We start from the raw sequence: 11327 nt of genomic DNA on the forward strand, positions 1-11327 counted from the left end.
TCTCTCTGTACAGCAGCCAGGTCCGTGTAGCTCCGCCCCCTTATGGGCCGTTTAGCCACGCCCCCTACCGTCCCGTGTAGCTCCGCCCCCTTCTGTCCCGTACTCGGCGCTCTCACAGTCACACAGATGAGATGAGGTGAGGGAAGGGAGGAGGCGTATCATGCTACAGGTGCCCGCTGCCAGTGCCTGTCATACAGTGACAGACACAGCAGTGGCAGCAGCAGCAGCAGCAGGGGGGACAGGACGGCGCAGCAGGGAAGGGATGCAGAGCAGTGGAAGCGCCTATCCGTCCCAGCGCCTCCCTGCACTGCATCCCTTTGCTGAGCGGGTAGCGCCGGGCCTGCATTAGAGAGTGCATGGTCTGGGCCCCTTGATAAATATATACCGTATATACAGCTAGTGCATGCATGATAATGTACCAGAGTAATAACAGCAATGCACTGTAGAGAATACACCATAGGCCCTCATTCCGAGTTGTTCGCTCGTTATTTTTTTTCGCATCGCAGCGATTTTCCGCTAATTGCGCATGCGCAATGTTCGCACTGCGACTGCGCCAAGTAAATTTGCTAAGAAGTTTGGTATTTTACTCACGGCATTACAAGGTTTTTTTCTTTGTTCTGGTGATCGGAGTGTGATTGACAGGAAGTGGGTGTTTCTGGGCGGAAACAGGCCGTTTTATGGGTGTGTGCGAAAAAACACTACCGTTTCTGGGAAAAACGCGGGAGTGGCTGGAGAAACGGAGGAGTGTCTGGGCGAACGCTGGGTGTGTTTGTGACGTCAAACCAGGAACGCAGTTGCTGAGTAAGTGTTGAGCTACTCAGAAACTGCTAAGAAATTTCTATTCGCAATTTAGAGAATCTTTCGTTTGCAATTTTGATAAGCTAAGATTCACTCCCAGCGGGCGGCGGCTTAGCGTGTGCAATGCTGCTAAAAGCAGCTTACGAGCGAACAACTCGGAATGAGGGCTATAGTCCTGTGCAGTATAATGTATAAGTCATGTGTCTCGAATATGATCCCAAGAGGAGGAGCCCCCAGACTGGCGGTTTCCCCGTACCCCTGTGGGTCAGTCCAACCCTGGACACAGATATTATCCATACCCTCCAACATTTTACACATAAAAAACGGTAAAAATTTGGAAAGGGGGCGTGGCCACGGGTAATGGGGGGGGGGCATGACCACGCCCCCTTTCCTTTCCTTTTAATGTAAATTTAGAGAGTCAAAAATCGCGGTTACAGACCATAAAAAAAAGGTAGTGTACCTGCCAAAAAGGTACAGTTGGAGGGTATGCATCATCTCCTCATTGCATACTTGTCTACCCTCCCGGAAGCTGTGGGAGGCTCCCGATATTTCCCAGTGAAGCGGTCAGGATGGTGTAAAAATCACCGGCAATCGCGGAGCCGCAAGAAGGGGGCAGGACTAAATGACTGGAATGACTCCTATCCTGGCTTCTCCCGGAGAGGAGAATGATGAAGTCGGTAAGTATGCGTCATTGCTGTTCTCCTCTCCCCAGTTCCTGGTCACATGTCCCTCTGTGCTAATGGAATTCTCATATTACTGCTACTTGATAATGTGCATAAACTATATATATATCATACTCGCCTACTCTCATACTCGCCTACTCTCAGAAGTTGCAGGATACTCACAATTTTTCGGGTAGCCCCTGCACCCCCAGAAGAGTAAGCGTCTCTCCTGCATCCGGGTGGTCTTCAGTTTGCCAGCTGTCGGGATCCAGGCGCACAGTATACTGGTGCCGGAATCCCAACAGCCGGCATACCGACACCTTTTCTCCCTCTTGGGGGTCCACGACCCCCCTGGTGGGAGAATAGATAGCGCTCGCCCAGCTGTCGGTATGCCGACGGTCGGGATTCCGGCGACGGTATGCTGGTCGCCGGGAGCCCAGCCGCTGGCATACCCTACTACACCCCCTGCATCCTACCCGCAGGATGTGGAGAAAATCACCAGAATCGTGGCGCCGGGCAGAGCGGGTGGGATTTAATGATGCTATTTGCATAATTATACCCCGTCCCTGTCCTTGGACCTACAAATTGCAGCATTTTTCCCATGGTGGGGCCTAGTGGCCAGCAGCGAGTAGACAGAAAAAGTAGGTAAGTATCTTCTATACTAGGTGCTTCATCGCGCCCTACGGGCGCTCTTCACACCGTCGCAAGGGGCTACGCCCCCTTAACCCTTGCATGCCTTTCTGGGGTTCAATATTTGTATTGTATAGAGTATTACCTGCATTCCTTTGTTAGTGGTTAAATATTGCACAATGAAAGGGCGTGTAATGGTGAAGGAGGCGCAGACCCTTGTGACGGCGTGAACAGCACCTGCAGGGCACAATGTACAGAATGTAGCAGGTGTGGGGGGGGGGGCTGTGGATGGGGGAGGGTGTCTGTAGATGCTGCGGGTAGAGGGGGGGGTGGAAGCGGGGGGGCCCGGATGGAGAAGGGTCGGGAGATGGTGGGGGAGGGGCAGAGGAGTGGGGGCTGCAGATGGGGGATGGGGTCCGGAGGCACTGCCGGTGGGGGAAGGGCAGGGGTGCCAAGGGTGGGAGAGGGGCAGGTGCGGGGATGTTGCGGATGGGTGAAGGGTTCCGGAGGTGCTGTGGGATGGGAAGGGGCAGGGGTGGGGTAGGGGGTCCGGAGGTGCCGTGAGTAAGGGAGGGGCAGGTACAGGTGGTGCGGCGGATGGGGAAGGGGGTCCAGAGGTGCTGCAGGTGGTGGAGGGGCATGTGGGGCAGGGGTGGATGAGGGGGGCACCGTGGATGGAGGAGGGTGTCTGCAGATGCTGCGGGTGGAGGGGGGGCAGGTGTGGGGGGAGACATATATGGGGGGTGGATGGTGGAGGGGGTCTGGAGGTGCTGTGGGTGGTGGAGGGGCGGAGGAGTGGAAGCCGCGGGTGGTGTAGGGGGTCTGGAGGCACAGCGTGTGGGGGAGGGGTGGGGTGCCGCATGTGGTAGAGGGGAAGGTGCGGAGGTGTGGTGCATTGGGGAGGGGTCTGGAGGCGCTACGGGTACTGTACCTGCCAAAAAGGTAGTTGGAGGGTATGCAGTAACAGGGCCAGGACAGGGGTGACAGGGTCAGGACAGGGGTGACGGGGCCAGGACAGGGGTGACAGGGTCAGAATATGGGTGACAGGGTCAGAACAGGTGTGACAGGGCCACGACAGGGGTGATGGGGCCAGAACAGGGGCAACGGGGCCAGGATAGAAATTACAGGGACAGGATAGGGGTGACATGGCCATGGTAGGGGCGGCAGGACCAGGACAGGGGTGACAGGGCCAGTATAGGGTTGCAAGGGCAAGCACAGGGGTGACAGGGCCTGGATAGGGGTGACAGGGCCAGGATAAGGGTGACAGGGCCAGGATAACGGTGACAGGGACATGACCGAACACAGGGCACGGGAGAGATTGGTATTAGGGACAGAACAGTGGTGACAGACAGATGTGTCTTACCGGAGTCACTGCTGCTGGCTGCTGCTGTTCCACTCCAACCTGTTGGGATCTGCTGCTGGTGGAGACTTGGCATGGCTGACTCTCTCAGGCTGGAGTCCTGCTTCCTCTGCCCGTCCGCATCCCTCCCCCCCTCCTCAGTCACACACCGCAGACCTTGAGCAGCTGCCGGGCACTGTGGTAAGGGGAGACTGGGAGTGACTGGTTAGCCCCCAGGAGATGCTGTGGCTGGAGGGAGGAGGGGGTCGGAGCCTGCAAGCAGTGCGGACTTCTGCAGCGCTGCCCGCCAGCTAAAGTGTGTGAAGGAGCTGGGCGCACCTCACTGCGGGCGGCAGCACTGCAGCTAGCGGTGGGGTTGCCGGGGCTGGAGATAACAGAGGCAGTACGGAACCTGCACAGCGGCAGGTGGCCTACAAAACTGCAGCTAAGAAGCGTGGAGTGTGCCAGAAAGTGACGCTCCTCTGCACCAGAGAGACCCTGCTGAGTATGCTGATGTGGGGGGTCAAGCACACAGTGAGCCGGTGCCCGTCTGTCTGTACGGCATACCCCCTCACACACCCCCATATCTCCCAACCGTCCCGATTTTCGCGGGACAGTCCCATTTTTTAGGGTCTGTCCCGCTGTCCCACCCGTGGGCCACAGTGTCCCGCGGTGGTGGTGGTGTTGGGGGGGGGGCCGTTGGGAAGCTCCTGTACTCTCTGTTTTGCTTAGAGCAGCGGTGAATTTAGTGGAGACAGAGGGAGAGGGGGCATCAGGGGGTACGGATTAAGGGGGGGTTCCAGCAGCAGAGCCGGATTAAAGTGGGCAGGGGGTACGTACCATGGGCCCCACAGTTTTATGGGGCCCCCCGGCTGGAGTAGCTCTGTCCCAGCTCAGAAGTTCCCCCGTCCTGCCAGTAACAGCGGCAGCATTGTGCTACAGTCAGCACACGCTGCTGCGTATTGGCAGGTCTGTGGTGTTGCAGGGAGGTAGCAGTCTCCCTGCTTTCTTCTGCCTGTGCGGGTGTGTAGGGGAAGCGACCACCCCCTCTGGATTTACCTCTAGCTGAGGGGCCAAAATTCCATTAAAAAAAAAATGCCTGGAATTTGCATACGGGGGCGTGGCTTCATGGGCGCGATTAAGCCACGCCCCCAATCCCACAGCAGGCACAGCAATGAGATAGGGCCCCTTGTCTTAAGTGCCCTGGGCCCCCCAGACTCATAATCTGCCCCTGGGGGCATGCCAGCAGCTCACAGCGCTGAGCATGCCCCCTCACTGTCGAAAACGGGTGCCCTCCCGTGAAGCCACGCCCCTTTAGTTGACCACGCCCCCTTTTCGCTGTGTGTGTGTGTGTGTGTGTGTGTGTCCCTCCTTCTGTCTGAAGAAAGCTGGGAGGTGTGCACCCCTGCCTGTGACATGCCCATACTATCTGCTTCTGCTGCTGGCTCCTATAGATTTGCCCAGTTCTGTGACTCATTTGAATAACTCCACCCACCACTGTAACTCCGCCCAGCGTTACAGCACAGAGTCACAGATTAAGGCAAATATATAGGAGATGCTCCTGGGAGAACGTCCTGTGGACAGATGAGAATTGGATGTATATTGTGCAGTGCTCCTGGGAGAACGTCCTGTGGACAGATGAGAATTGGATGTATATTGTGCAATGCTCCCGGGAGAACGTCCTGTGGACAGATGAGAATTGGATGTATATTGTGCAATGCTCCCGGGAGAACGTCCTGTGGACAGATGAGAATTGGATGTATATTGTGCAATGCTCCCGGGAGAACGTCCTGTGGACAGATGAGAATTGGATGTATATTGTGCAATGCTCCCGGAAGAACGTCCTGTGGACAGATGAGAATTGGATGTATATTGTGCAATGCTCCCGGGAGAACGTCCTGTGGACAGATGAGAATTGGATGTATATTGTGCAATGCTCCCGGGAGAACGTCCTGTGGACAGATGAGAATTGGATGTATATTGTGCAACTAGGTGCTTCATCGCGCCCTACGGGCGCTCTTCACACCGTCGCAAGGGGCTACGCCCCCTTAACCCTTGCATGCCTTTCTGGGGTTCAATATTTGTATTGTATAGAGTATTACCTGCATTCCTTTGTTAGTGGTTAAATATTGCACAATGAAAGGGCGTGTAATGGTGAAGGAGGCGCAGACCCTTGTGACGGCGTGAACAGCACCTGCAGGGCACAATGTACAGAATGTAGCAGGTGTGGGGGGGGGGGGCTGTGGATGGGGGAGGGTGTCTGTAGATGCTGCGGGTAGAGGGGGGGGTGGAAGCGGGGGGGCCCGGATGGGGAAGGGTCGGGAGATGCTGCGGGTGCGGGAGGGGCAGAGGAGTGGGGGCTGCAGATGGGGGATGGGGTCCGGAGGCACTGCCGGTGGGGGAAGGGCAGGGGTGCCAAGGGTGGGAGAGGGGCAGGTGCGGGGATGTTGCGGATGGGTGAAGGGTTCCGGAGGTGCTGTGGGATGGGAAGGGGCGGGGGTGGGGTAGGGGTCCGGAGGTGCCGTGAGTAAGGGAGGGGCAGGTACAGGTGGTGCGGCGGATGGGGAAGGGGGTCCGGAGGTGCTGCAGGTGGTGGAGGGGCATGTGGGCAGGGGTGGATGAGGGGGGCACCGTGGATGGAGGAGGGTGTCTGCAGATGCTGCGGGTGGAGTGGGGGCAGGTGTGGGGGGAGACATATATGGGGGGTGGATGGTGGAGGGGGTCTGGAGGTGCTGTGGGTGGTGGAGGGGCGGAGGAGTGGAAGCCGCGGGTGGTGTAGGGGGTCTGGAGGCACAGCGTGTGGGGGAGGGGTGGGGTGCCGCATGTGGTAGAGGGGAAGGTGCGGAGGTGTGGTGCATTGGGGAGGGGTCTGGAGGCGCTACGGGTACTGTACCTGCCAAAAAGGTAGTTGGAGGGTATGCAGTAACAGGGCCAGGACAGGGGTGACAGGGTCAGGACAGGGGTGACGGGGCCAGGACAGGGGTGACAGGGTCAGAATATGGGTGACAGGGTCAGAACAGGTGTGACAGGGCCACGACAGGGGTGATGGGGCCAGAACAGGGGCAACGGGGCCAGGATAGAAATTACAGGGACAGGATAGGGGTGACATGGCCATGGTAGGGGCGGCAGGACCAGGACAGGGGTGACAGGGCCAGTATAGGGTTGACAGGGCAAGCACAGGGGTGACAGGGCCTGCATAGGGGTGACAGGGCCAGGATAAGGGTGACAGGGCCAGGATAACGGTGACAGGGACATGACCGAACACAGGGCACGGGAGAGATTGGTATTAGGGACAGAACAGTGGTGACAGACAGATGTGTCTTACCGGAGTCACTGCTGCTGGCTGCTGCTGTTCCACTCCAACCTGTTGGGATCTGCTGCTGGTGGAGACTTGGCATGGCTGACTCTCTCAGGCTGGAGTCCTGCTTCCTCTGCCCGTCCGCATCCCTCCCCCCCTCCTCAGTCACACACCGCAGACCTTGAGCAGCTGCCGGGCACTGTGGTAAGGGGAGACTGGGAGTGACTGGTTAGCCCCCAGGAGACGCTGTGGCTGGAGGGAGGAGGGGGTCGGAGCCTGCAAGCAGTGCGGACTTCTGCAGCGCTGCCCGCCAGCTAAAGTGTGTGAAGGAGCTGGGCGCACCTCACTGCGGGCGGCAGCACTGCAGCTAGCGGTGGGGTTGCCGGGGCTGGAGATAACAGAGGCAGTACGGAACCTGCACAGCGGCAGGTGCCCCACAAAACTGCAGCTAAGAAGCGTGGAGTGTGCCAGAAAGTGACGCTCCTCGGCGCCAGAGAGACCCTGCTGAGTATGCTGATGTGGGGGGTCAAGCACACAGTGAGCCGGTGCCCGTCTGTCTGTACGGCATACCCCCTCACACACCCCCATATCTCCCAACCGTCCCGATTTTCGCGGGACAGTCCCATTTTTTAGGGTCTGTCCCGCTGTCCCACCCGTGGGCCACAGTGTCCCGCGGTGGTGGTGGTGTTGGGGGGGGCAGTTGGGAAGCTCCTGTACTCTCTGTTTTGCTTAGAGCAGCGGTGAATTTAGTGGAGACAGAGGGAGAGGGGGCATCAGGGGGTACGGATTAAGGGGGGGTTCCAGCAGCAGAGCCGGATTAAAGTGGGCAGGGGGTACGTACCATGGGCCCCACAGTTTTATGGGGCCCCCCCGGCTGGAGTAGCTCTGTCCCAGCTCAGAAGTTCCCCCGTCCTGCCAGTAACAGCGGCAGCATTGTGCTACAGTCAGCACACGCTGCTGCGTATTGGCAGGTCTGTGGTGTTGCAGGGAGGTAGCAGTCTCCCTGCTTTCTTCTGCCTGTGCGGGTGTGTAGGGGAAGCGACCACCCCCTCTGGATTTACCTCTAGCTGAGGGGCCAAAATTCCATTAAAAAAAAAATGCCTGGAATTTGCATACGGGGGCGTGGCTTCATGGGCGCGATTAAGCCACGCCCCCAATCCCACAGCAGGCACAGCAATGAGATAGGGCCCCTTGTCTTAAGTGCCCTGGGCCCCCCAGACTCATAATCTGCCCCTGGGGGCATGCCAGCAGCTCACAGCGCTGAGCATGCCCCCTCACTGTCGAAAACGGGTGCCCTCCCGTGAAGCCACGCCCCTTTAGTTGACCACGCCCCCTTTTCGCTGTGTGTGTGTGTGTGTGTGTGTGTCCCTCCTTCTGTCTGAAGAAAGCTGGGAGGTGTGCACCCCTGCCTGTGACATGCCCATACTATCTGCTTCTGCTGCTGGCTCCTATAGATTTGCCCAGTTCTGTGACTCATTTGAATAACTCCACCCACCACTGTAACTCCGCCCAGCGTTACAGCACAGAGTCACAGATTAAGGCAAATATATAGGAGATGCTCCTGGGAGAACGTCCTGTGGACAGATGAGAATTGGATGTATATTGTGCAGTGCTCCTGGGAGAACGTCCTGTGGACAGATGAGAATTGGATGTATATTGTGCAATGCTCCCGGGAGAACGTCCTGTGGACAGATGAGAATTGGATGTATATTGTGCAATGCTCCCGGGAGAACGTCCTGTGGACAGATGAGAATTGGATGTATATTGTGCAATGCTCCCGGGAGAACGTCCTGTGGACAGATGAGAATTGGATGTATATTGTGCAATGCTCCCGGAAGAACGTCCTGTGGACAGATGAGAATTGGATGTATATTGTGCAATGCTCCCGGGAGAACGTCCTGTGGACAGATGAGAATTGGATGTATATTGTGCAATGCTCCCGGGAGAACGTCCTGTGGACAGATGAGAATTGGATGTATATTGTGCAACTAGGTGCTTCATCGCGCCCTACGGGCGCTCTTCACACCGTCGCAAGGGGCTACGCCCCCTTAACCCTTGCATGCCTTTCTGGGGTTCAATATTTGTATTGTATAGAGTATTACCTGCATTCCTTTGTTAGTGGTTAAATATTGCACAATGAAAGGGCGTGTAATGGTGAAGGAGGCGCAGACCCTTGTGACGGCGTGAACAGCACCTGCAGGGCACAATGTACAGAATGTAGCAGGTGTGGGGGGGGGGGCTGTGGATGGGGGAGGGTGTCTGTAGATGCTGCGGGTAGAGGGGGGGGTGGAAGCGGGGGGGCCCGGATGGGGAAGGGTCGGGAGATGCTGCGGGTGCGGGAGGGGCAGAGGAGTGGGGGCTGCAGATGGGGGATGGGGTCCGGAGGCACTGCCGGTGGGGGAAGGGCAGGGGTGCCAAGGGTGGGAGAGGGGCAGGTGCGGGGATGTTGCGGATGGGTGAAGGGTTCCGGAGGTGCTGTGGGATGGGAAGGGGCGGGGGTGGGGTAGGGGTCCGGAGGTGCCGTGAGTAAGGGAGGGGCAGGTACAGGTGGTGCGGCGGATGGGGAAGGGGGTCCGGAGGTGCTGCAGGTGGTGGAGGGGCATGTGGGCAGGGGTGGATGAGGGGGGCACCGTGGATGGAGGAGGGTGTCTGCAGATGCTGCGGGTGGAGTGGGGGCAGGTGTGGGGGGAGACATATATGGGGGGTGGATGGTGGAGGGGGTCTGGAGGTGCTGTGGGTGGTGGAGGGGCGGAGGAGTGGAAGCCGCGGGTGGTGTAGGGGGTCTGGAGGCACAGCGTGTGGGGGAGGGGTGGGGTGCCGCATGTGGTAGAGGGGAAGGTGCGGAGGTGTGGTGCATTGGGGAGGGGTCTGGAGGCGCTACGGGTACTGTACCTGCCAAAAAGGTAGTTGGAGGGTATGCAGTAACAGGGCCAGGACAGGGGTGACAGGGTCAGGACAGGGGTGACGGGGCCAGGACAGGGGTGACAGGGTCAGAATATGGGTGACAGGGTCAGAACAGGTGTGACAGGGCCACGACAGGGGTGATGGGGCCAGAACAGGGGCAACGGGGCCAGGATAGAAATTACAGGGACAGGATAGGGGTGACATGGCCATGGTAGGGGCGGCAGGACCAGGACAGGGGTGACAGGGCCAGTATAGGGTTGACAGGGCAAGCACAGGGGTGACAGGGCCTGCATAGGGGTGACAGGGCCAGGATAAGGGTGACAGGGCCAGGATAACGGTGACAGGGACATGACCGAACACAGGGCACGGGAGAGATTGGTATTAGGGACAGAACAGTGGTGACAGACAGATGTGTCTTACCGGAGTCACTGCTGCTGGCTGCTGCTGTTCCACTCCAACCTGTTGGGATCTGCTGCTGGTGGAGACTTGGCATGGCTGACTCTCTCAGGCTGGAGTCCTGCTTCCTCTGCCCGTCCGCATCCCTCCCCCCCTCCTCAGTCACACACCGCAGACCTTGAGCAGCTGCCGGGCACTGTGGTAAGGGGAGACTGGGAGTGACTGGTTAGCCCCCAGGAGACGCTGTGGCTGGAGGGAGGAGGGGGTCGGAGCCTGCAAGCAGTGCGGACTTCTGCAGCGCTGCCCGCCAGCTAAAGTGTGTGAAGGAGCTGGGCGCACCTCACTGCGGGCGGCAGCACTGCAGCTAGCGGTGGGGTTGCCGGGGCTGGAGATAACAGAGGCAGTACGGAACCTGCACAGCGGCAGGTGCCCCACAAAACTGCAGCTAAGAAGCGTGGAGTGTGCCAGAAAGTGACGCTCCTCGGCGCCAGAGAGACCCTGCTGAGTATGCTGATGTGGGGGGTCAAGCACACAGTGAGCCGGTGCCCGTCTGTCTGTACGGCATACCCCCTCACACACCCCCATATCTCCCAACCGTCCCGATTTTCGCGGGACAGTCCCATTTTTTAGGGTCTGTCCCGCTGTCCCACCCGTGGGCCACAGTGTCCCGCGGTGGTGGTGGTGTTGGGGGGGGCAGTTGGGAAGCTCCTGTACTCTCTGTTTTGCTTAGAGCAGCGGTGAATTTAGTGGAGACAGAGGGAGAGGGGGCATCAGGGGGTACGGATTAAGGGGGGGTTCCAGCAGCAGAGCCGGATTAAAGGGGGCAGGGGGTACGTACCATGGGCCCCACAGTTTTATGGGGCCCCCCGGCTGGAGTAGCTCTGTCCCAGCTCAGAAGTTCCCCCGTCCTGCCAGTAACAGCGGCAGCATTGTGCTACAGTCAGCACACGCTGCTGCGTATTGGCAGGTCTGTGGTGTTGCAGGGAGGCAGCAGTCTCCCTGCTTTCTTCTGCCTGTGCGGGTGTGTAGGGGAAGCGACCACCCCCTCTGGATTTACCTCTAGCTGAGGGGCCAAAATTCCATTAAAAAAAAAAAATGCCTGGAATTTTCATAAGGGGGCGTGGCTTCATGGGCGCGATTAAGCCACGCCCCCAATCCCACAGCAGGCACAGCAATGAGATAGGGCCCCTTGTCTTAAGTGCCCTGGGCCCCCCAGACTCATAATCTGCCCCTGGGGGCATGCCAGCAGCTCACAGAGCGCTGAGCATGCCCCCTCACTGTCGAAAACGGGTGCCCTCCC

This window comes from Pseudophryne corroboree, chromosome 6, assembly GCF_028390025.1.
Source record: "Pseudophryne corroboree isolate aPseCor3 chromosome 6, aPseCor3.hap2, whole genome shotgun sequence".
Lineage (NCBI taxonomy): Eukaryota > Metazoa > Chordata > Amphibia > Anura > Myobatrachidae > Pseudophryne > Pseudophryne corroboree.